Source organism: Ovis aries, chromosome 5, assembly GCF_016772045.2.
Source record: "Ovis aries strain OAR_USU_Benz2616 breed Rambouillet chromosome 5, ARS-UI_Ramb_v3.0, whole genome shotgun sequence".
NCBI classification, from domain to species: domain Eukaryota; kingdom Metazoa; phylum Chordata; class Mammalia; order Artiodactyla; family Bovidae; genus Ovis; species Ovis aries.
The window spans coordinates 39,123,385-39,129,384 of record NC_056058.1 but is presented as its reverse complement, the minus strand read 5'-3'; positions in this window follow the sequence as shown (position 1 = coordinate 39,129,384).

The following is a 6,000-nucleotide window of genomic DNA, read 5'->3' as shown; positions in this document are numbered from 1 at the left end:
ATGAAAGTGAAAAGTGAAAGTGAAGTCGCTCAGTCGTGTCCAACCCTCAGCGACCACATGGACTGCAGCCCACCAGGCTCTCCATCCATGGGATTTTCCAGGCGAGAGTACTGGAGTGGGGTGCCATTTATATATAAATTTATAAAATCAGTCTTATAAATAAAACATTTTTTTAATTTAAATGCTAGTTGACTAGGACATACAAAACCTGAATACTGTGTTTTAACTAACTGATTATAACCATATCAAACAGATAAAGGACTATAGACTGCCTGTAATCTGGTTGGGCATTCCCCACTAAATATAAAACTATTAAACAGTGAAATCAATAAGACTTGATTTCACAATATATGTATATACCTCATCACACATTTCAACTTATCCAGAATACTAGTTTCCTAAGTTTAGCATAACCACAGAATTCCCTTGTCATAACATTTTAAAATATCTGACTTTTATCTCCTTTGTAAAAAGGTAAGTGAACTTATTCATTGCTGTCTTCTTTTACCTTTTAAGTAAATAGACTCAGATATGCATTTATCTTTCAAGATATTTGTTTTATTTTTAAACTATCTTATACTGAATTTTCTAAGAGTATTTTAAAATGAAATACAATCTTTGGTAGGAAAAAATATATTTTAAGGAAAAGGTATATACAATTTATACCACATCTTCCAAGGTTATCTAATTCTAATCTTTTACTTTTTTAACTATTTTAGAACTTTGTCAATGCAACCAAATATCTTTCACCAGTAAAGTTAAAATTGGTCAAATAAACAATTTATTGGTTATACTCTTACCTTAGCATAAAAAAGTGGATATTTTACTTATTTTACCTCTAGCTTCTCTTCCTTCCATGGAGGCTCAGAGGTAAAGAACCCATCTGTCAATGCAAGAGACCTGGGTTTGATCCCTGGATCAGGACGATTCCCTGGAGAAGGGAATGGCAAACTACTCCAGTATTTTTGCCTGGAAAATTCCAGGAACAGATGAGGGTGGAGGGCTGCAGTCCCTGGGGTTGCAAAAGAGTCGGACATGACTTAGCAACTGAACAATAAAGTCTCTTTCTTCATCCCAGTTATACCATTCAAGCCCTAGAGTCTGACATACAGAGTGAAGTAAGTCAGAAACAGAAAAAGCAAATATCATATATTAATGTATATATATATGGGGGAGCCTGGTGGGCTGCCATCTATGGGGTCGCACAGAGTCAGACACGACTGAAGCGACTTAGCAGCAGCAGCAGCAGCATATATATATATAATTTAGAAAAATGGTACAGATGAACCTATTTCCAGGGCAGGAATAGAGATGCAGACACAGAGAACTTGTAGGCACGGTGGAGGAAAAGGAGGGTGGGATGAATTGGGAGAGTAGCACTGACATATATACATTACCATATGTTAAATGGATAGCAAAGGGAACCTGCTGTATAACGCGGGGAGCTCAGCTTGGTGCTCTGTGATGACCTAGAGGAGTGGGATGGGCACGTGGGAGGGAGGTTCAAGAGGGAGTGGATAGATGTATACATATGGCTGGTTCTGGAGAATGAACTGGCAACCCACTTCAATATTCTTGTCTGGGAAATCCCATGGACAGAGGAGCATGGCCGGCTACAGTCCATGGGGTCGCAAAGAGTCAGACACGACTTAGCAATTAAATAACATGGCGGGCTCACTTTGTTGTATAGCAGAAAATTACACAACATTGTAAAGAAATCATACTTCCATAAAAAATAAAAATTCTTGCAAAGTTAAAATACTAAATTACCTTTAAGAAGTGTATTTATGAACATATAAATGTAATTAATTATTCAAATAGCATAACTTTTGTTGCGATATCATCTTTCCAAAAAATTACTTCATCTCCCTAGACTCTGACATGTATTGAGTAATTTTGTAAAACTGCTTTTGGTCTTAGGACAGTAGGTCTACAGTACTTTGACTACGATAAATCCAGATATTGGTATAAATATCTCTGGAAAAACACATACTATGTGAGAAAGAGTCATCAAATGAAGATAGTATATTGGAGAATAGAGCCTAAGCCAATTCAGAAGTTTTAGAAAAGATGCCTCTTGGAAATCTAAAGATGTTTGAACTTACTGCACATTCTAGTTCCTTGAAGAAAATCAATCAGACAACTGAGCAAATTCTGTCTCTTGGGTGAGTTTCTCACATGCAAGCTCTAAGTCTCCTTTCTTGCCTATATTTCTGAAGATTTTCTTGGTTTTTCTGGGTACTGCATATATGTCTAAGAGTTTATACTACTGCTTCCTGAGAGATGCACTATTTCCTTGATTAAGTCAGTGTTTCAAGATTTACTTATTTATTCCAGTAAGGCTCCTAAATATGAGACTGGTGCTGTAACAGGGACAACAATTTACTTATATTCTTGATAGTACACTGTAACTTTTAAAAACTAATCTCTGTTGGAGATAAAGAATGAATGAATGAATGATATTACATTTATCTTCCCATTCCCTTTTCCTTACCTCAACACACATACATTTTGAACTATGGGAAAAAGCTCTAATCTTTTCTGCTTCCTCTGGATGGCAGTATTGCTTAGCTTTGTGACAGTAATAAGCTCTTCTATGGGCCAGGACCTCTAGTGGTAAAGAAACTGCCTGCTAATGATGGAGACTTAGGAGACACAGATTCGATCCCTGGGTCAGGAAGACCCCCCTGGAGAAGTGCATGGCAAGCCACTCCAGTACTTTTTGCCTGAGAAAATCCCAAGGACAGAGGAGGCTGGTGGCCTGGAGTCCATAGGGCCACACAGAGTCAGACACGACTGAAGTGACTTAGCATGGCATGGGCGAGGAACACTTGTGTTCACATGTTTATGTGAACATTTCACTAGTTTCTAAGTCTGTGTGTTTCAGTTATTTCCTCTGAGCTGGGAAAATAACAAGTGGACCATAACACATTGTCTTTTGTAAGCCAGATTCAAGTTGTTTGCTACCTAATGCTCATAAACAGCCTATTGCCTGTGTTTTATCAGGTAAGATATACTACCTTAGAAGTCTCCTTGGATATATTCAGGAGCAGGAATTTCAGTAAAACATTGGGGGACTAAGGAATAAGAATTTATCAAGTGCACCTTGTTTCACTGCTAGTCTAATTCTTTTTATCTAGGAACTGATGACAATCCAAAAATGAGTGGAAGATTGTGTTTTTCCTTTAGCTGGCTCAAGTCAGGCCTTTGCTTATCCAGATTATTGTTAGCTTGAAAGATCATATAAGGACTCCTTAGGTGGCCAAAAGATTTAATTCCCACCACATGCACAGTCTTCAATGTCTAATAAATATATAAGCCTGTCTCCATGATACTCTTCCTGGCCTTAAATCTGTATATTCTTCCATTCCTAGGGAATCTGAGAATCTCCTTCAGTTATAACTTCTTATATACATTTCCAGAATAAAAAGGAAATTGATAAAGTATCTTTTAAAGGTTTTGGGTTTAAACATCAAGTTCTGCTCCTTTCTAGACATGGGAAGTGACTTAAAAAACATATTCTTCTATTTTGTTTTATGTATATGGGGAATTATAATAGGGGCAAATCTATATAATTGTTGTGGATGTCATACAGTCTGTTTGACCCACAGCCAATGCACTGTTTGCTCCATGGGCCCAGGTACAAAGTGGCCAAGGTGTCAGTGAAGGGGACAGTCATGTGCTTAACCATATGATCCACCACCTACGCTTGGTCTACAGTTTCATCTTTACCCTTTATGCTACAACTGCTGCACGTCCCATCTGGTAACACTGGAAGTCATTACAGAGCTGCTGAACAGCAACATTCCCCGATGAACATAGTCTATGAAGAGTAGACTGCTCTGGACTCCATCATATAGTGTAGTGATTTATCTTTTCAAGCATAGTTGCAAAATCCACATGCATATTTGTCATCACTTGCTAGGGTGATTTCTGCCTGCTTGATTTTCTGTAGCCCTACATGGTGATCTGGCCTTCCCTGGTCAGATGGTAAAGAATCTGCCTACAATGCAGGAGACATAGGTTTGATCCCTGGGTCAGGAAGATCCTCTGGAGAAGGGAATACCTACCTACTCCAGTATTCTTGCTTGGAGAATTCCGTGAACAGAAGAGCCTACCAGGCTACTGTCTATGGGATCACGAAGAGTCAGATACGGCTGAGATACAGGACTTGGGGAAACTCACATGGTGTTCTGCCCAAAAGAATTGTATTTTTAACATTGCCTCCCATCAATGGGCACATTTTATTGTCAAGAAAATGTAACAACAGGCTCAAATTCTTGGGTTGCACCAGTCATACCTAGAAGGGGTTGGCTTGATAGAGAAATGCAATGTTCTCCTGAAGGTTAATTATAGCACCAGCTTTGAGAAAGCACACTGCAAAGTTTGGGTCCCATCTGCCTAATGTGCAACACTTTTTAAAACAATAGCCAATGCATGGTGTTCGATAAAAGAGGAATTGTAGGTGACTCTACTCACTGCTACACTTAATTATTTCTTGGAAGCGTTTTTGGGCTTGGAACCATATTATTGGGCTTAGAGGGTATAGAGGACCTGGTGTCCTTAGAGAAACGATTTCATACAAGAAAACTCCTAAGTTTCTGTTCAATTGAAAGCTGAGAGTTTATTCTGGTTATTTAGCTCTTCATGCCATTGCCCCAAAAGCAAGAAAGCAGATTCCTGAACTGGATGGAGTAATTAGACTCAATTAAAAGGAGCATTGGAGAAGGAAATGGCAACCCACTCCTCTACTCTTGCTTGGAAAATCCCATGGACAGAGGAGCCTGGTAGGCTACAGTCCCTGGGGTCGCAAAGAGTTGGACACGACTGAGTGACTTCACTTTCACTTTTCACTTTCATGCATTGGAGAAGGAAACAGCAACCCACTTCAGTGTCCTTGCTTGGAGAATCTCGGGGACAGGGGAGCCTGGTGAGCTGCCGTCTATGGAGCCACACAGAGTTGGACACGACTGAAGCAACTTAGCAGCAGCAACAGCAAAAGGAGCATAAGGCAGCTGGAGCATCTCTAAAAACCCCATGATCACTGACTCTGGACAGTGACAAACATCAGCAATAAAACAAGGACGAGGCCATAAAAACATAGATCCTGCATTTATGAAGGCATAGAGCCACATTACCACTGAGGTGCTGGCTTAGCCTAAAGAGACTGTGAAAGGGAGTTAGGAGATAAAAGCCTAAGTTGTAACTTTGGCCTCACCACCAGCTAAAGAAATGGAGTAGAGCAGCTTGTTTATGCTTTTTATATAGTTGTTTTTGTTTTTGTTTTCTACAAGTGTTAGCTAATGTTTGAGATCTCAGGTGGGAATATGACCAGACAATTCATTCTGTCCACAGAAACAGCTGATGATACTTTGTGTGATTTGAAATTTTTGTCGGAGGCTTGTACTTTTTATCCAGACAAAGGAAAAGCGTGGAGGCTGACAGTCAAAAAAGCTAGACTGTTTTGAATCTCTTTTAGTTTCATGCTTCACCCGCTATGGATAGAGCAAAGACTTTGTCTTCTGAATTCTGATTGAGTTTTATTACTTTGGCCCCCTTCTTGTAAGATCACTTCAGGGTAACTGTGTCCTTTGTCCAAAAGTAATCGGTTCTGGCAAAGTGGCCATATTAGTTCTCCATCTTTGTGCAACACATTACCACAGAGTTAGTGAGTTAAAACTAAACACAAATTTATTATCTCAGTTTCAGTGGGTCATCAGCCTGTATATAGCATATCTGGGTCCTTGGCACTGGGATTCACAGGACTGAACGCAAGGTATTAGCTGGTTTGTGTTTTCATCTAGAGGCTTGACTGCGGAGGATTCCACTTCCAAGCTCATGCAGTTGTTGGCAGAATTATTTTACTTTGGGTTGTGGAACTAATGGCAGGTTTCTTCTTTGAGGCCAGCAGAAGTTAAACACTTGGATCTCATTGAAAGTTCAGTCTCTCACTTTTGGACCATTGTGTGATTTAGTCAGAGCCACTCAAGATAATCTTTT